The sequence below is a fragment of the Scyliorhinus torazame genome, chromosome 28, assembly GCF_047496885.1.
Source record: "Scyliorhinus torazame isolate Kashiwa2021f chromosome 28, sScyTor2.1, whole genome shotgun sequence".
Lineage (NCBI taxonomy): Eukaryota > Metazoa > Chordata > Chondrichthyes > Carcharhiniformes > Scyliorhinidae > Scyliorhinus > Scyliorhinus torazame.
Window position 1 is genome coordinate 27,690,592 of NC_092734.1, and position 21,132 is coordinate 27,711,723.

Genomic DNA, 21,132 nt, shown 5'->3' on the forward strand with positions numbered 1-21,132 from the left:
ATATGTTTCTGGAATCTACCTTTTCATTCACCTGAGGAAGGAGCAGCTAGTGATTTGAAAGCTAGTGAAAGCTAGTGATTTGAAACAAACCTGTTGGATTTTAACCTGGTGTTGTAAGACTTCTTACTGTGCTCCTAAATATTGTCGCAGTCATTCATTTAATATTTAATTGTTTCCTTCTCTCTTCTTTCCCTACCCCTTTTCTGTCTGCTTATTATCCTCTGAGTCCTCCTTCCCCAAGTCATGTCCCTCACTCTCAGCCAGGCTCTGAGAAACTCTCAAATCAAACCACCCCTCTCAGCCTGGCAACCTACACTGCACATTGACTCTTACCAACTTTTACAGGTGCACCATAGAAAGCATCCTATCTGGCTGCATCACAGCCTGGTACGGCAACTGCTCGGCCCAGGACCATAAGAAACTTCAGAGAGTCGTGAACACCGCCCAGTCCATCAGACGAACCCGCCTCCCATCCATTGACTCCATCTACACCTCCCGCTGCCTGGGGAAAGCGGGCAGCATAATCAAAGATCCCTCCCACCTGGTTTACTCACTCTTCCAACTTCTTCAAATGGGCAGGAGATACAAAAGTCTCAGAACATGCACAAACAGATTCATAAACAGCTTCTTCCCCGCTGTCACTGGACTCCTAAACGACCCTCTTATGGACTGACCTCGTTAACACTTCACACATGTATACTTCACCCGATGCCGGTGTCTATGTAGTTACATTGCATACCTTGTGTTGCCCTATTATGTATTTTATTTTTATTTTATTTTCTCTTCATGTACTGAATGATCTGTTTCAGCTGCTCGCAGAAAAATACTTTTCACTGTACCTCGGTACACGTGACAATAAACAAATCCAATCCAATCCAATGTGTAAAATCACCCTGCACAAATCCACCTTCACCCATCTAAAGACTGTGCTCTGAATTTCCCCTTCAAGAGCAGCAGAGGCTTTTATTGGTTTGGGAAACATGGCATTCCAAAAGGGGATCCCCATTTAAAACACAGAGGTCCATTGTTCTGTCCACGCGAAAAGGGTGGAAAATAATTGTCCAGGCCTGCAATGATCACCTACAGTAGCAGCTGAAGGTTGTAGGGCGGAATGGGCGCAGTCCCAACCTCTGGAGCCCCTTCCTCTTCCTGACTTCCATGGATATTCTAACTGAGCAAGTGAGACATGGTCAATGATGTTTGCAGATAATATTGAGCTATGTGGTAGGGATGGCCAAAACATTATTGAGTACTTTTTTTCCCCAAAACTACAGTTAATGCAGAGGAACTTGGTACAATAGCCATCTCTAGGGAGATGGTATTGGATAAACTAATGGCATTACAGGCAGATAAGTCTCCAGGACCTGATGGCCTGCACCCTAAGGTATGACGGAAGTGGCAGCAGAGATAGCAGTTGATGTGATGCATTGGTTATGATATTGCAGAATTCCCTGGATTCTGGAAGAATCCCAGTGGATTTGAAACATGCTAATGTGACAAGCCATATTCAAAAAGGGAGAGAGGCAAAAAGTAGGAAACCATAGACCAGTTAGCTTGACATCTGTGGAGGGAAAGGCACTGGAATCAATCATTAAGGAGGAGATGACTGAACATTTGCAAAGACAAAGCTCAATCCACCATTGTCAGCATGGTATTATGAAGAGTAAATAATGCTTGACTTGAGTTCCCCATTATCCACCTTACTTTGCGTTCTTTGAAGACGTAACCAACAAGGTGGATAATGGGGAACCTGTAGATGTAGTATATCTAGACTTCCAGAAAGCGTTTGGCAAGGTGCCGCATAAAAGACTGATCCAGAAGGTGAAACCACAGGGGATTGGGATAGAATACCAGATTGGATTGAGGATTAGCTGACTGATTGAAAGGAGAGGGTCGGGATAAATTAGACCTTCTCTGGCTGACCACGCAGACGCGGGAAGAAAGTACAACTCCACACAGACAAATTACCCGAGGCTGGAATTGAACCCGGGACCCTGAAGCTGTGAGGCAGCAGTGCTAACCACTGTGCCACTGTACCGCCCATTGTGCCACCCTGCCGCCCATTTAATACCTACTATCTACAATTCTGTATTCATGAACTGTTCTCATCAGCATTTGGGGAATTGTAAATACTTTAAACTGTAAAGATTTACGTAATTACACAACTCCCACTTTGGTCATTTCTACAATTATTTACCAAAGGAATAATAACATTAAAAGAGAAAGGTTCTTCGCAAACCCAGTTTGATTTTTTGCTTTAACCCAGGTTTTCTATCAAATTACTATTTTTCTTGTTCCTGATTTGCCCTGAGGCACACACACACACACAGAGGAACCAAGACTGTAGCACTCAAACCAGTAAAACGTAATTTCAGGAAATGTTTTTTCATACAAATAATGATCAACACATAGAACAGGTTCCAGAAATATTCGTGGAGACAGAAGCTGTGTTGTAATTTCGGAAATAATTGGATGTTACAATGGAAAGCCTTTAGGATCTTTCTGTATGGGTGAATTAAGATGGACTGAACAGACGACCTCATCTGTAATTATCTTATCACTGGAAAATTGAAGCTATGCCACACAAAACCTATTTCACCAATTCCTTGTATCTGTTCTGGCTGCAGACCTGTGCAGTGAGCTGAATATTCCTGAAGCTAACAGTCGAACAACTCACCGGTGGGCTGTCATCTGGCTATCACTCTTTGCCAACCAAACCACACAGACCTAACCATTGTTTTTCAGTATTCAAGTTCCAAAACTAGATACACGTATCACAATAATAATCGTTTCAGAACCCCAAGAAAACAATGCAAAAACAGAAAAATGTTTTTTAAAAATTGCCAGTTGAATGCTGCAATTAAGTAAAAAGTATTTCACCAGAACTGCTTATTAAACGCTGCCACATTCCCTTTGGATTTCTTCAGCGAGGATTTATTTACATAAATCGTCATTGTTTTCCAAAAGGAGATATTTTTATTTTAACCCGCATGTGAGCCTGTTCATTTGGCAGTCTGTTTTTTTGCTAAATTGGGGTTGTGTAAAGAGTGCCAAATTAAAATTTGGGGCCTGTACTGCGCTGTAATGTTCTATGTTCTATGTTCTATGTTCGTCCTGATTTTAAAAAAATAAATTTAGAGCACCCACCTATTTTATTCCAAGTAAGGGGCAATTTAGCGTGGCCAATCTACCTCACCAGCACACCTTTGGGTTGTGCGGGCGAGACCCACGCAGACACGGGGAGAATGTGTAAACTCCACACGAACAGTGACCCAGGGCCAGGATCGAACTCGGGCCCTCAGCGCCGTGAGGCAGCAGTGCTAACCACTGCGCCACCGTGTCACCCTGATCTTCATCCTGATGTAATCAAGAATCAATAATGTGCCCTTGAGTGATCGCAAACGTTTAACTTTCTATAAATTTCCGAATGTAAAGTATCTTGTTACAAAACGGCGAGGCAGTGGCGTAGTGGTATTGTCACTGGACTCGTAATCCAGAGACCCAGAGTCATGCTCTGGGGACGCAGGTTCGAATCCCGCTATGGCAGATGGTGAAATTTGAAATCAATTTTAAAAATTGGAAGACTGAAAGCCTGATGACGACCCTGAAACCAGGGTCAATTGTCGTAAAAAACCCATCTGATTCACAGGTGTCCTTCAGGGAAGGAAATCTGTCGTCCTTACCTAGTCTGTGACTCCTGATCCACAGCAATGTGATTGACTCATGCTGGCCTGGCCAGGGAAGCCAATATTCCATGAATGAATAAATAAATGCATGTGTTGGTGAGAAATGTGATTTTCTATAATACCTGTTTAATCATTAATGTAACTTTGATATATAACAGTGCAAACTTTCAGAATAATATAATTTCTAATTAAGCTAAGTGTTTTAAATGAATATCATGTAAGTCAACTCCTGATAATTGTATCTCATGAATATTAACTGAATAAACAATTATGAATTCAAATTGTTTCTGCCGAATCATTTTGGGAGACACTGTTGCATTCATTATAGAGTTATTTTAAACTAATATAGTATATTTTATATTCTGAGTGACTTAGGTGCAGGATGAATTTGTGATGAGCTTTAAGCTTGACTGATCACAGCTCCCAACCATTTTTACCTTCCAGGTTTGGCACTATAGTTATAATATGAAGGCCAATGCAGTCGTTGACCTTCTGGATAGATCAAGCACGACAACTATACATGCTCAACCAATCCAGCCTGCTGTCATTGCAGTGGGATCTTTGCAACTGTGTAATGCAATTTATTTTCTTGACTGTGGGTGCCACAGTGGTCAGCACTACTGCCTTGCAGCGCCAGGGACCTGGGTTCAATTCCGGCCTTGGGTGACTGTATGGATTTTGCACGTTCTCCCCGTGTCTGCGTGCGTTTTCTCCGGGTGCTCCGGTTTCCTCCCACAATCCAAATATCAGAGAATCATAGAATTTATTATGCAGAAGGAGGCCATTCAGCCCATCAAGTCTGCACTGGCCCTTGGAAAGAGCACTCTACCCAAGCCCACACCCTATCCCCGTAACCCAGTAACCCCACCCAACTTTCCTGGACACTAAGGGCAATTTAGCTTGGCCAAGCCACCTGATCCGCACATCTTTGGACTGTGGGAGGAAACCGGAGCACCCGGAGGAAACCCACGCAGACACAGGGAGAAGTGCAGACTCCGCACAGACAGTGACACAAGCCGGGAATCGAACCTGGGACCCTGGAGCTGTAAAGCAACTGTGTTAACCACTGTGCTACCATGCTGCCCACAGATGTGCAGGTTAGGTGTATTGGCCATGCTAAATTGCCCCTTTTGTATCCAAAGATGTGCAGGTTAGGTGCATTGGCCATGCTAAATTTTCCCTTCAATGAGGTTACGAGGCTAGGGGGCGGGGGTGTGGGCCTGGGTGAGGTGCTCTGTCAGAGTGTCGGTTTGGACTCAATGGGCCGAATGGCCTCCTTCTGCACTGTAGGGAATCTCTAATTCTAATTAGGAGAACAAAGGGAAAGGGGAATCAGTAAATAGCTGGGCGGAGAAGGACCTAGTCCTCATTTTGGCAATGCCAGCTCATTTTCTTGAACTTGTTCTTCCTGATAGCCATCGACTTTCACACTTTCCTCCAATCTCACGTCCGGACCTCTGCCACAGCTCAAAGTTATAACAGAAACGCTTGGCACATTGGCATCCTATTAAGGTTTCCTATATCAAATCATTGACACAACCAGCCTCACGATGCATTCACATATATTGCCATACAGGGTAAACTGTAATCTAGGCTCATATCAATCACTGCATACATTCTCTTTCAACTTATAAAATGTCAAGATGACCCTCCGCTGAAAGATAAGAAAATATATTTACTTTGGCAGGAAGAATAAAAAAGCAGGGTATTGCTTATGGGAGAACAACTGCAGAATTCCGAGCTACAGATTTTCTAGACCACGAGTCACAAAAAGCCAGTGTGCAGGTACAGCACACAATCAAGAAGGCAATGCTGTCGTTCATTCGAAGAGGAATTGAACATTATGCTTCAGTTACACAGGGCATTAGGGTGGCCACATTATGAATACCAGCTTTGGTCTGTTCCTCCAAAGAATGTTATGGGCCAGGGTTTAGAGAACCCCAAAGTGTATCATGGAGTTCACCTGACCCACGACTTTTACTAGATTGTGGTATGGGGAGCACACGGCCCACTCTACAGGTGTGGGACAGCAGAAATGGAATAGTATTTTTTAAAGCAAAACAATGTTTATTCTATGAATTCAAGTTAACCTTTTTAAAACATACAGTGAACATCTTAGCAACCACCAATTCAAATACAACCTCCAAAGAATATAACACTAAGTAATGCTTACTTTCCTTTTAAGATCCATAAGACTTAAAAACACCTTTTAACAGAAAGACATCAGGCTTAACTTCACTACTGAGAACAGTTACCACATTGAAATCAGCAAACGGACTCAGAAGATTGCAGAGATTCACACACATCCTGCTGTGATGTCAGCTTCTCCAAAACTAAAATGAAACCAAACCCACCCTGCAGCAAAAAGCCTAAAGCAAAAGTAAAAAGCTGACAGACAGCCCAGCTCCACCCACTCTCTGACATCACTGCAGTAGTAAACACCCATTTCTTAAAGATACTCTCGCTACAGATATTTATATATGTACCCATTTATAAACACCCATTTCTTAAAGGTACTCTCACATGACACCTCCCCCAAGAAAAAAAATAAACCATCAACTTCAAGTTGGTTTCATTTTTCACCTTTTCACTATCCTTTAAGAAATGCACACAGGAAATATACATTTTCATTGAAAAAAAAACAACACAAGCAAACAGGTATAATAATATAGTCCATTTTTTTTTTCTTCTTCAACTGGAATCCTTCTCGATTGACAGTCTCTTTGAACAAGAAAGTCGCTGCACGATCCATCCATTTCTCTCCGCCTCGGCATTTCTCTTTAAAGTCAGATACTTTAGTTCAATCTGATCACAGAGTCCCTTGAAATTCTCCAACACAGGAGCATTGGTTATCACAGCTTTCAGGCAGTCAAATGCCTGATGAAATTTTCGCCGATTCTTCAGCAAGTCTATCAGTGCAGCAAATATGCTACAAACATTTTTCATAAATGTTCAATCAAATCCACTCATGCCAAGAAATCGCATTATTTCCCTTCGTTTTGAGGGTATCGGAAACTCCTCAGTAACAGTTGGTTTCACATCCCGTGTGACCATTCGACCCTGTCCAATTGTATGGCCAAGGAAAGTGACTTGGGCTTTTCCAAATTCACTTTTGGCTAGGTTTATCACCAAACCTGCCTCCTGAAGTCGTGCCTCCTGAAGTCGATTGAATAACTCCATCAGATGTTTTAAATGTTCTTACCATGTCTGGCTGAAAATTACCAGATCGTCGATGTATATCGCACAATTGGGTAATCCTGAAACAACTTTGTTAGTTTTTAAAAAAATATTTTATTGAAAATTTTTGGCCAACCATCACAGTACATTGTGTATCCTTTACACAGTAATATAACAATATAAATAACAATGGCCAGTTTTATAAACAAGAAATAAATAATATATAAACAAAAACAAAAACAAAACTAAATGGCAACTGCCTTGTCCCAGATAAATATTCTCCAAAAATATGTTTTAACAGTCCAATATACAATTATCTATAACAACAACCTATACATATTATACTTATATATTAACATCCCTGAGAATCCCTCTGGTCCCCCCCCCCCCCCCCCCCCCCCCCCGGGCTGCTGCTGCTGTCTTCTTCTTTTCCATTCCCTCTATCTTTCTGTGAGGTACTCGACGAACGGTTGCCACCGCCTGGTGAACCCTTGAGCCGATCCCCTTAGGACGAACTTAATCCGTTCCAGCTTTATAAACCCTGCCATGTCATTTATCCAGGTCTCCACACCCGGGGGCTTGGCTTCCTTCCACATCAACAGTATCCTGCGCCGGGCTACTAGGGACGCAAAGGCCAAAACATCAGCCTCTCTCGCCTCCTGCACTCCCGGCTCTTCTGCAACCCCAAATATAGCCAACCCCCAGCTTGGTTCGACCTGGACCCCCACTACCTTCGAAAGCACCTTTGTCACCCCCACCCAAAACCCCTGTAGTGCCGGACATGACCAGAACATGTGGGTGTGATTCGCTGGGCTTCTCGAGCATCTCGCACACCTTTCCTCTACTCCAAAAAATTTACTGAGCCGTGTTCCAGTCATATGCGCCCTGTGTAACACCTTAAATTGTATCAGGCTTAGCCTGGCACACGAGGACGATGAGTTTACCCTACTTAGGGCATCAGCCCACAGCCCCTCCTCAATCTCCTCCCCCAGCTCTTCTTCCCATTTCCCTTTCAGCTCGTCTACCATAATCTCCCCCTCGTCTCTCGTCTCCCTTTATATGTCTGACACCTTACCGTCCCCCACCCATGTCTTTGAGATCACTCTGTCCTGCATCTCCTGCGTCGGGAGCTGCGGGAATTCCCTCACCTGTTGCCTCGTAAAAGCCCTCAGTTGCATATACCGGAATGCATTCCCTTGGGGCAACCCATATTTTTCGGTCAGCGCTCCCAGACTTGCAAACGTCCCATCTACAAACAGATCTCTCAATTGTGTTACTCCTGCTCTTTGCCATGTTCCAAATTCCCCATCCATTCTCCCCGGAGCAAACCTATGATTATTTCTTATCGGGGACCACACCGAGGCTCCCGTCTTTCCCCTATGCCGTCTCCATTGCCTCCAAATTTTCAGAGTAGCCACCACCACCGGGCTTGTGGTGTATTTCTTCGGTGAGAACGGCAACGGCGCCGTCACCATGGCTTGTAGGCAAGTCCCCCTACAGGACGCCTTCTCCAATCTCTTCCACGCCGCTCCCTCCTCTTCTCCCATCCACTTACATACCATTGAGATGTTGGCGGCCCAGTAGTACTCACTCAGGCTCGGTAGCGCCAGCCCCCCTATCCCTACTACGCTGCAAAAATCCCTTCCTCACTCTCGGGGTCTTCCCGGCCCACACAAAACTCATGATACTCTTCTCAATCCTTTTGAAAAAAGCCTTCGTGTTCACCACCGGGAGGCACTGAAACACAAAGAGGAATCTCGGGAGGACCACCATTTTAACCGCTTGTACCCTCCCTGCCAGTGACAGGGATACCATTTCCCATCTTTTGAAGTCCTCCTCCATCTGTTCCACCAACCGCGTTAAGTTTAACCTATGCAATGTACCCCAATTCTTGGCTATCTGGATCCCCAAGTAGCGAAAGTCCCTTGTTACCTTCCTCAGCGGTAAGTCCTCTATTTCTCTGCTCTGCTCCCCTGGATGCACCACAAACAGCTCACTTTTCCCCATGTTCAGCTTATATCCTGAAAATTCTCCAAACTCCCCAAGTATCCGCATTATCTCTGGCATCCCCTCCGCCGGGTCCGCCACATACACCAATAAATCGTCCGCGTAAAGAGATGCCCGGTGTTCCTCTCCTTCCCTGAGTACTCCCCTCCACTTCCTGGAACCCCTCAATGCTATTGCCAGGGGCTCAATCGCCAGTGCAAACAATAATGGGGACAGAGGACATCCCTGCCTCGTCCCTCTATGGAGCCGAAAATACGCAGACCCCCGTCCATTCGTGACCACGCTCGCCATCGGGGCCCTATACAGCAGCTGTACCCATCTAATATACTCATCTCCAAAGCCAAATCTCCTCAACACCTCCCACAAATAATCCCACTCCACTCTATCAAATGCTTTCTCGGCATCCATCGCCACCACTATCTCCGCTTCCCCCTCTGGTGGGGGAATCATCATTACCCCTAGCAGCCTCCGTATATTCGTATTCAGCTGTCTCCCCTTCACAAACCCAGTTTGGTCCTCATGGACTACCCCGGGACACAATCCTCTATCCTCATTGCCATTACCTTGGCCAGAATCTTAGTGTCTACATTTAGGAGGGAAATAGGTCTATAGGACCTGCATTGCAGCAGGTCTTTTTCCTTCTTTAGGAGAAGCGATATCGTTGCCTCCGACATAGTCGGGGGCAATTGTCCCCTTTCCTCGCCTCATTAAAGGTTCTCATCAGTATCGGGGCAAGCAAGTCCACATATTTCCTATAAAATTCGACTGGAAATCCATCCGGTCCCGGCGCCTTCCCCGTCTGCATACTCCTAATTCCTTTCACTACTTCCTCTGTCTCGATCTGTGCTCCCAGTCCCACCCTCTCCTGCTCCTCCACCTTCGGAAATTCCAGCCGGTCCAGGAAGCACATCATTCTCTCCTTCCCATCCGGGGGCCGAGCTTCGTATCATCTTTTATAGAATGCCTTGAACACTCCATTCACTCTCTCCGCTCTATCTCTCCTGCCTCATCTCTCACTCCCCCTATTTCCCTCGCTGCTCCCCTTTTCCTCAATTGATGGGCCAGCAACCTGCTCGCCTTCTCCCCATACTCATACTGTACACCCTGTGCCTTCCTCCACTGTGCTTCTGCAGTACCCGTTGTCAGCAAGTCAAATTCTACGTGTAACCTTTGCCTTTCCCTGTACAGTCCCTCCTCCGGTGCCTCCGCATATTGCCTGTCCACCCTCAGAAGTTCCTGCAGCAACCGCTCCCGTTCCCTACTCTCCTGCTTTCCTTTCTGTGCCCTTATTGATATCAGCTCCCCTCTAACCACTGCCTTCAGCGCCTCCCAGACCACTCCCACCTGGACCTCCCCGTTATCATTGAGTTCCAAGTATTTTTCAATGCACCCCCTCACCCTTAGACACACCCCTTCATCTGCCATTAGTCCCATGTCCATTCTCCAGGGTGGACGCCCTTCTGTTTCCTCCCCTATCTCCAAGTCTACCCAATGTGGAGCGTGATCCGAAATGGCAATAGCCGTATACTCCGTCCCCCTCACCTTCGGGATCAACGCCCTTCCCAAAACAAAAAAGTCTATTCGCGAATAAACTTTGTGGACATAGGAGAGAAAGGAAAACTCCTTACTCCTAGGTCTGCTAAATCTCCACGGGTCTACTCCTCCCATCTGCTCCATAAAATCTTTAAGCACCTTGGCTGCAGCCGGCCTCCTTCCAGTCCTGGATCTCGACCTGTTCAGCCCTGGCTCCAGCACCGTATTAAAATTTCCCCCCCATTACCAGCTTTCCAATCTCTAGGTCCGGGATGCGTCCTAGCATGCACCTCATAAAATTGGCATCATCCCAGTTCGGGGCATATACGTTTACCAAGACCACCGCCTCCCCCTGTAATTTGCCACTCACCATCACGTATCTGCCCCCGCTATCCGCCACTATGGTCTTTGCCTCAAACATAACCCGCTTCCCCACTAGTATAGCCACCCCCCTGTTTTTCGCATCTAGCCCCGAATGAAACACCTGCCCCACCCATCCTTTGCATAGTCTAACCTGGTCTATAAGTTTCAAGTGCGTCTCTTGTAACATAACCACGTCTGCCTTAAGTTTCTTAAGGTGTGCGAGTCCTCGTGCCCTCTTTATCGGCCCGTTCAGCCCTCTCACATTCCACATGATCAACCGGGTTGGGGGGCTTTTTACCCCCCCCCCCCCCTTGCCGATTAGCCATCCCCTTTTTCCAGCTCCTCACCCGGTTCCCACGCAGCTGTGTCCCCCCCAGGCGGTGCCCCCCCGCCGACCCCACCCCATTCCGGCTCCCCCCTCTCCCCAGCAGCAGCAACCCAGTAACTCCCCCCTCCCACCCCCCCCCCCCCCCCCCCCCGCAAAGATCCCCCACTAGCGTAGTTACACCCCCCATGTGGCTCCCAGAAGTCAGCAAACTCTGGCCGACCTCGGCTTCCCCCCGTGACCTCGGCTCGCACCGTGCGACGCCCCCTCCTTCCTGCTTCCCCATTCCCGCCATGATTATCATAGCGCGGGAACAAAGCCCGCGCTTCCCTTTTGGCCCCTCCCCCCATGGCCAACGCCTCATCTCCTCCACCTCCTTTCCTCCCTCCACCACCACCTGTGGAAGAGAGAAAAGTTACCGCATCGCAGGATTAATAACATAAAACTCATCTTTCCCCCCCTTTTCGCCCCCCATACTCGCCCCACCACTTTGTTTCAAACGTTCTTTTTTAATAACCCGCTTATTCCAGTTTTTCTTCCACAATAAAAGTCCACGCCTCATCCGCCGTCTCAAAGTAGTGGTGCCTCCCTTGATATGTGACCCACAGTCTTGCCGGTTGCAGCATTCCAAATTTTATCTTCTTTTTGTGAAGCACCGCCTTGGCCCGATTAAAGCTCGCCCTCCTTCTCGCCACCTCCGCACTCCAGTCTTGATATACGCGGATCACCGCGTTCTCCCACCTACTGCTCCGAGTTTTCTTTGCCCATCTAAGTGACGAATGTGATATAAAATAGTTACTTTAGAGATACTAGTTAATGTAATGTAGAAATAAGCCACTTTGATTTTTGCAGTTAGGGACAAAGGAATTTGGGACCGCATGGAAAAAGCAGGAAGAGGTGTGTCTATAAGAGTGAGGATGCATTGATAGGGGCCAGAGAAAGGGATTGGAAGTGAGCCAATCAGAATGGATTAAACAGGTCAGGAGGGACCTAGGCTGACCTATGTCCGTCGAGTATGTGAAACTTGATACCATTTGAACTGATTTTGCAGAGATTCCTTTGTCTGTTAGTTCAGTCGTTTTCTGGAGTGTAAGAGGCAGGACGTCCTGTTACATTCTGTAAGATGATTAAGCTTGCAAGCTAAATAAATAACTTCTGTTTACGTGCGAATCCGTCTCAACTTTTATTGAGGCCAGACTGACAGAGAAAGAAAATAGGAGATCGACATTTGGTGCCGAAAACCGGGATTTCTCTGGGCGATCCTGTTCCAACTGCGAAATCAGAATTAGACTGATTATGAACAGGAGGACGGGAACAAAGGGCCCTCAATGTAGAAATGGAAAACGACCAGCATTGATTGTTCCCCTCTTCTTATCGTCTGATTAGTCTGGTCACTCGCGGTTGGCACAGAAAGACTGCCTCGACGAAATCACAGGTCAGTCTGGGGATTAGCACTTTAATTGATGGGATTTCATATTGTTGTTTCGGCTTGGGTTAGGGTTTTGGGCTGATGTGACTTTAAATAATAAAGGTTCAGTCTATTATTGAGGTTCAGTCTATTATTGGGGTTCAGAGGCTGATGTGACTTTAAATAATAAAGGTTCAGTCTATTATTGGGGTTCAGAGGCTGATGTGACTTTAAATAATAAAGGTTCAGTCTATTATTGGGGTTCAGAGGCTGATGTGACTTTAAATAATAAAGGTTCAGTCTATTATTGGGGTTCAGAGGCTGATGTGACTTTAAATAATAAAGGTTCAGTCTATTATTGGGGTTCAGAGGCTGATGTGACTTTAAATAATAAAGGTTCAGTCTATTATCGGGGTTCAGAGGCTGATGTGACTTAAATAAATGGGGGTTCAGTCCAGTATAACTGTTTTTAAATCTGAAGATGGTTCAACTCTATGTGTGAGTGTTTTAAATATATAGTTGATTAAGCTAAAATTGTCTCCTTGGACTGTAAAGTTCCGAGGTCTAGTTGAGATTGTGAGGTTGAAGCAGAAGTCTCTCAAAGGGTTAACAGCAGCAGGCGGAGTTGAAAACAGACAGTGCTTCTCACTCAGGCCTTGAGATAACAGTCTGCAGTGTAATCGGATACCTTTCCTTTGAGTCAGTGAACACCAGCAAAGTTACGTTTTGAATTAATTAAAGGAAACCAGTGGGTTTCTCCACCTCTTTGATAAAAGTTATTATTTTCGAAAGCAATTGATTGAAATTGCCAGAATCTTAAATTTTACTTACTTGAAATAAGGTTTATCTCATTTTATCTGGAGATTAATAGAAACTTAAAGAAGATCATGGACACCATTTTAAAAAGTGTTAATCTGAAGATGATAATTGATTTTGCTAATACTTATGATAGTTGATTTTGCTAATAACAGTATGTATGTAACAGAAAAAAAACTTGTTAAACGAAAAAATTGTTAAGATAAAGAAATAATTAAGTTGTAAATGTTATACAAGTTTGTGTTAAGCAAATTGTAAATTTAGTTCTGAGTTGAGATCGGAGCTAAGCTTGCAAGTTGCAGTAATTCAATTTGAATTTTCAAACATTTTTAAGTTTTAAAAAAAAAGAGAGCAAATAGAGAAAAGAAGGACACAGATCTTGAATGCGTTGAATAGCACATTTCAGGGGCCCATGAATCTTTCTGTTATCTTAGACCTAAAACCTAGGAAGATTGGTGAGCCATAGGAATGTCTGGGGCGTTTTAATGAAATCTACCGGGGGCAGTCAGGCGATTTGCTGTATCAAAATGGTCAGAATTCCCCTCAATACTGTGCTATGTTAATGCATTGCCTACCACCTTCTGTGGTTACTGCTGTGAAATGTAATAACATGAATTGGACAGAGAATGACCCTTCCCAGATGGCAAGGGCAGTCAGATTTTACTGGAAGGAGGGTGTAGGCCAAGAAGGAGGCTCAGTTACAAAGGTTAAGACTGAGTATGTAATGAAAAAGGATGATCTGCGATCCCAACAAGCGGCAGAAATGGTAGTTTACCAGCAGGAGCTCCAATATAGTGACTTTGGGTGGGTGGATCAGCGTAGAGGAGGATGAGACAACAGTGCTATATTTCTATCACCCCCCAGTGGTGGACGTTAGACATTGAACAGCCACTATCACTGCATCACGTTACCCTGGCCTATGACAGAACTGGACGAAACAGGGAGTTGGAGGACAAATACTGGCCATTACTTGAGACCGAATGGCCAGTCAAGGTTACAGCCACAGTCACGGGAAAAGAAGGTACAGCCGATTTTGTTACAATATCACCACATTTATGGCCACAGTCAGCTTCGGTAAGCCCTCATATTACACGTCAGGTCCATGACCAGTACCATGCCAGGGATATGGGGCGAATGGTCAGCATCTTACCGCAGCTCGTCAGAATAGGTATGAGATATACCTTTTGAACAATCCACGTCTGACATTTAAATACTGTACCACTATCAATCCAGCCTGTTTTCTTAGTGGTCCCCCTGTCCATGAAGACGCACCTGGCCACGACTGTTTAGCCTTGATTCAGGAAACTACCACAATAAGGGGCGATTTGAGTGACATTTCGTCAGAACAACCTGACATGATTATGTGTGGTCAAATATCCCACCGGGGTTTAGTTAATGACCTACTGCAGGCCCTCCTTCTGCCAGCGCAGATTTCCGTTATTAAATGCGCTGCCCACACGAATGGTACAACCCCAGTTGACGTTGGTAATGAACGAGCAGATTGTGCAGCGCGCACAGCCGCACAAATTCAGCAAGTGATGGTGCCTAAAATGTTAAGTCAGACTAAACGATCTACTATGAATGTGTCTGCTTCTGACAAGCCAATGCCAACCATCCAAGACGTCATAAAGTTACAGGAGGACGCTCCTGAGAGTGATAAACAAATGTGGAAACGGTTAGGTTGTACATATGATTCTGTTTCCTCTTTATGGACCACGCCTGCACATCAGACTTGTATGTCTGATGTGCTGGCTTTATGGGTCATCGAATGTGTACACTTTGCAACTCATTGTGGGGCTCGGGGGACTAGTGATTTGTTGCTGGACACTTGGTGGCACCCTAAAATGCAGGGGTTGGCCCAAAGTATCAGTAATCGGTGTTTGATTTGTCAGCAATATAACACCGGAGAAGGTATCCCTTGTGGGAAGGGGCAAACCCCGTTGCCCAGTGGTCCCTTTGAGACGCTCCAAATGGATTACATTGAGTTGGAAAGGTGTCAATGTTATAAATATGTTTTGGTCATTGTGGATGTGTTCAGCAGATGGGTTGAGGCGTATCCGACTATCTATAGTAAAGCTGCTACTGTGGTTAAAGTCTTGATGAGGGAAATCATTCCCCGGTACGGTATACCAGCTCAGTTAAGTTCTGATAATGGGCCTCATTTTATTGGACAAATTAACAAGGAGTTTTGCTCCCAGTTGGGCATACGCCAGCAGTTACACTGTGCTTACAGACCACAGGCAGCCGGGGTGGTTGAAAGACACAATCAGACCCTCAAAACTAAATTGGCTAAATTAAGAGCAGACACGGGACTGACATGGCTTAAGTTGCTCCCCGTTGCCCTCTTCCAGCTGCGGGTTACACCTGCGGGACCAGCCCGGCTCTCTCCCGCCGAGATTCTCTATGGCAGGCCTCTTAGAACTCCTTGGAGCCTGCAGGTTCCCAGACGGGTTCAGTTTCATCAGATGACTGAGGAAATGACCACCTATGTTCTGGCCCTTACGCAAGTGCTCAAGGAACTCCATGGCCAGGTCCGCGCGGCTCACCAGCCATTGCCCCCAGTACCTAGCTCACTTTCAGTCCAGCCCGGTAGTTATGTAATGGTCAAAAATTGGACTAGGAAGGGGTCGGAGCCGCGATGGGACGGGCCCTTCCAAGTTCTCCTTGCCACCCCCACAGCAGTTAAAGTGGAGGGGCGAAGTGCTTGGGTCCACCTACATCACTGTAAATTGAGCCCATCTCCACTACTGTAAAAGGTCGGATACTAACCTGCCTCCCTTCTCCAGTGCTATTTTACAGGTGTGGAGCATGATGGAGTGGAACGCATCGTCGGTCTGATATTTGGCCTCACTTCGCTTGGCGTGTTATTGGCGATGGACATGGAAAAGGGGAATATTATGTATCTGTGTAGCCCCAACCAATCTACAAGGATACATCACCTATGCACAGGTGATGTTCTTCACTGCCCCCATATACGATGACATGGTATCGACTCATGGAAGGTCATCAAAGTTAAGGAGAATGCGGGAGTCATGAAGCAGCTGCACCGGTCCCGGCGATGGGAAGGGAACATTATATGGACATTGCCTTGTTTTTGGAATACATGTAAATTTGATTTTGGATGTGTTAAAAGTGGTACAATAAAGGTAACATCAAGCTGTCAGAAGAGTGTAGGAAGAGACCATGAGAAAGAGAAAGGGACTAGAGAGAGGACGGGGCGTGTGAGAAGGGAAGTACAGCTAGAACGTAGGTTACCGGGAGATACACTTAAGTTAATTAAAGGCCAAACTGAGGAAAACCCGGGTAGTATGAATCTCTTCTACCAGATTTACCACCGTCTGTATGGCCAGGGACGGGTTGTCTGCTACCCAAACCCCGCAGCGGTGTCTCGGTTATTTTCTGTTTCACCGCTTTGGGGCACTCCCCAAACGGTGGTTCATTGTCAGCGTTCCGAGCCATTGCCCGAGCACGTCACTCTTCCTTACGATCCGGATTCAGCACCACCGGCTATTTGCCTTCCCCTCCCTCGGGTTAATTCCCATTCACAGTACGATAGGCTGCGACGGTGGAGGGCGTACATACCTAGCCACTTCACTCCCAATAGGGATTTCCGGTCGTACGAGAATTGCTTCAGCAGTGAAGGATATGGCTGTTTGCTGGTAGAGGTGGACACAAATATAACATGTCTGTTTCCCACCTGTACGGACAGGAGGTGCCATATCACCCAGGCGTCTGGCCAATGCGTTTGTTATAGCACCACTTGCGTTCCATTGAACGCTGGCCTCCAGCTCCTTTGTGGCTGGGCGAATGTCTCTCATATCACTGTCGGGAATAGGGCTTTCCGCATTGCTGGGCGGCCCGAATGGGCATTTCAAAATTGGATAAACTGGGCTACTGGGAGGTCCTTACGCAACCGATATACTGATTGTGATGCTAGTCTCCACACGGAACAAGGATACTACTTTTTATTTAATGGTACGGCGACCAACGTTTTGTCACCCCCATTTCCCCGCCGAATTGCTATAGGGAATCTAGTCCCTACCACAGTCCCCTGCCCTTCGGCGTGGAACCTGCATAATCAGTTAGCACGCCGGGCAGTCTCTGCTGAATTTTGCGAGAACTGGAAAAAACCTCAGGTTCTTGCACCCAACCGGGGCCACTCAGCCGGGTGGGGCATTCTGAGCGTATTGACACTGGGAGGTGTGGGGGGTTCCTTGGCTGTTAGTGATCGGAATTATTTTATTTGCGGCCTTACCCTTTTGGGAAATGAAACCTTGGGAGCCCTCGGGGCAATAACTAAGGAGTTGTCTCAGCTACGGTTGTTTGCAATGCAGAACCGGTATGCTCTTGACTATCTTCTGGCCCGTGAGGGTGGGGTATGCGCCATAGTACAGGGCAAGTGTATTATGGGTGTTCAAGACTTGACCGCTAACATCACTAAATTTATGGATCGCATACGGGATCACTTGGACGGGATGCAGGATCCTGGCTCTTGGGGTAACTGGGGATTTGGAGGATGGAAGGACTGGTTGATAAATATGGCCATGTATCTAGTGGTAGCTATCGGCTGCATCTTTGTGGGCCTGGCCATCCTTAAATGTGTGATGGGTAAAATGCGGGGTGCACTGGATCAGATCACCGCCCCAATCACCGAGAAAAAAAATTTAACTGTTAAAATCCATGAGGGTGAAGCAGATGAAGGGGGGCTAAGACAGGAATTGGAAATGCAGCGACGAATCTTTTTAGATGAGGAACCGTAGCTATAGATTGGATAGTTCGGTTATCATGGAATGATAAAAGGAGGGAATGACGAATGTGATATAAAATAGTTACTTTAGAGATACTAGTTAATGTAATGTAGAAATAAGCCACTTTGATTTTTGCAGTTAGGGACAAAGGAATTTGGGACCGCATGGAAAAAGCAGGAAGAGGTGTGTCTATAAGAGTGAGGATGCATTGATAGGGGCCAGAGAAAGGGATTGGAAGTGAGCCAATCAAAATGGATTAAACAGGTCAGGAGGGACCTAGGCTGACCTATGTCCGTCGAGTATGTGAAACTTGATACCATTTGAACTGATTTTGCAGAGATTCCTTTGTCTGTTAGTTCAGTCGTTTTCTGGAGTGTAAGAGGCAGGACGTCCTGTTACATTCTGTAAGATGATTAAGCTTGCAAGCTAAATAAATAACTTCTGTTTACGTGCGAATCCGTCTCAACTTTTATTGAGGCCAGACTGACAGAGAAAGAAAATAGGAGATCGACATAAGGACCATCTCTTTGTCCTTAAAATGGAGGAATCTCACCACTATGGCTCTAGGAATTTCTCCTGCTCTCGGTCCTCGCGCCATCACTCGGTATGCTCCCTCCACCTCCAACGGACCCGCCGGGGCCTCCGCTCCCATTAACGAGTGCAGCATCGTGCTCACATATGCCCCGACGTCTGCTCCTTCTGCACCTTCAGGAAGACCAAGAATCCTTAAATTATTCCTCCTCGCGTTATTCTCCAGCACCTCCAGTCTTTCCACACATCGTTTATGGTGTGCCTCGTGCATCTCCGTCTTCACCACCAGGCCCTGTATATCGTCCTCGTTCTCGGCAGCCTTTGCCTTCACGACCCGAAGCTCCCGCTCCTGGGTCTTTTGCTCATCCTTTAGCCCTTCGATCGTCTGTAATATCGGGGCCAACAGCTCCTTCTTCATCTCCTTTTTAAGTTCTTCCACGCAACATTTCAAAAACTCTTGTTGTTCAGGGCCCCATGTTAAACTGCCACCTTCCGTCGCCATCTTGGTTCTTGCTTGCCTTCCTTGCCGCTGCTCCAAAGGATCCACTGCAATCTGGCCACTTCCCTCTCCTTTTTCCATCCGTTTCCAGGGGGGGATTCCCTTCTGGTTTACCGCACAGTGCTTCTAGCCGTTAAAATTGCCGTTGGGGCTCTTATTAAGAGCCCAAAAGTCCGTTCCACCGGGAGCTGCCGAAACGTGCGACTTAGCTGGTCATCGCCGCACCCCGAAGTTCCACAACTTTGTTAGTTAACCGTTGAAATGTGGCTGGGGCGTTTTTCATGCCAAATGGCATAACTTTGAATTGGTACATACCATCTGGAGTCACAAAATCTGAAATCTCCTTCGCCCTTTCGGATAAAGGTACCTGTCAGTAACTTTAAAGTAAATCCAATTTGGAAATAAAAGCTGATTGTCCCACTTTCTCAATGCAATCCTCCAAACGTGGGATAGGATAAGAGTCCGTTCTTATCACTGCATTAACCTTTCTACACACAACTGTTGGGTACCATCTGATTTAGGTACCATCACTATGGGTGAGCTCCATTGGCTGCAACCCAGTTCAATTATGCCATTTTTAAGCATACTCTCAATCTCTTTGTTAACCTGTGCTAATTTTAAAGGGTTAAGTCGATATGGATGTTGTTTGATTGGAACAGCATTTCCCACATCTACATCATGTATAGCCATTTTAGTACTTCCCAATTTATCTCTACAAACTTGCCCACGTGATATCAATAACTCTTTCAGGTCAGTTTGTTTTTCCTCTGGAAGGCAACTCAACAATTTATCCCAATTTTTAAGAGCATCCTCGTTTTCCAATTTAATTTGAGGTATGTCAAATTCACACTCATCTGGATTTGGTTCGTCACTTTGAGTTAGAATCATTAAAACCTCCTCCTTTTTCTCTCCTTCCCTTTCAAAGTACCCTTTAAGCATATTCACATGACACAGTCGGTGAGTTTTCATTCTATCTGGCGTTTTTACCACATATTTCACCTCACTTAATTTCCTTTCAATCTGATAAGGTCCACAAAACCTTGCTTTTAAAGGCTCACCTACCACTGGTAACAACACTAAAACTTTATCCCCACTGGCAAAACTACGAACTTTGGATTTCTTGTCCGCTACCTGTTTCATCACATTTTGTGCAACTTTTAAATGTTGTCTGGCCAATTCACCTGCTCTATTTAATCGTTCCCTAAAATTTGACGCGTAATCCAATAATGTAATTTCCGATTTCTCACTCACCAATTTTTCCTTAATCAATTTAATCTCTTACCTCATGACCAAAAATTAGTTCAAAAGGACTGAATTTGGTTGACTCATTAGGTGCATCCCTAATTGCAAACAGTACGAATGGAATTCCTTTATCCCAATCCTCTGGATAATCTTGACAATAAGCCCTCAACATTGTCTTTAATGTCTGATGCCACCTTTCTAACGCTCCCTGCGATTCTGGATGGTTTGCAGTTGATTTAAATTGTTTTATTCCTAAGCTATCCATAACTTCTTTGAATAACCTTGAGGTAAAATTTGATCCTTAATCCAATTGTATTTCTGTGGATAGTCCATATCTAGTAAAGAATTTAAGTTACTCCTCCACAATCCTTTTAGCTGTAATATTACGTACTGGAATGGCCTCTGGAAGCCTAGTAGACACATCCAGTATCGTCAAAAGATATTGATTCCCATTTTTCGTTTTAGGATCCTTAATCCAATTGTATTTCTGTGGGCAGTCCATATCTAGTAAAGAATTTAAGTTACTCCTCCACAATCCTTTTAGCTGTAATATTACGTACTGGAATGGCCTCTGGAAGCCTAGTAGACACATCCAGTATCATCAAAAGATATTGATTCCCACTTTTCGTTTTAGGAAGCGTTCTTACACAATCAATTAGGGCCCTTGTAAAGGTTCCTCAAATGTTGGAATGGGTAGTAGGGGCGCTGGTTTTATCACTGCTTGAGGTTTCCCTATCACTTGACATGTGTGACATGATTGACAAAATTTAACTACATCTTTATGTAGTCCAGGCCAA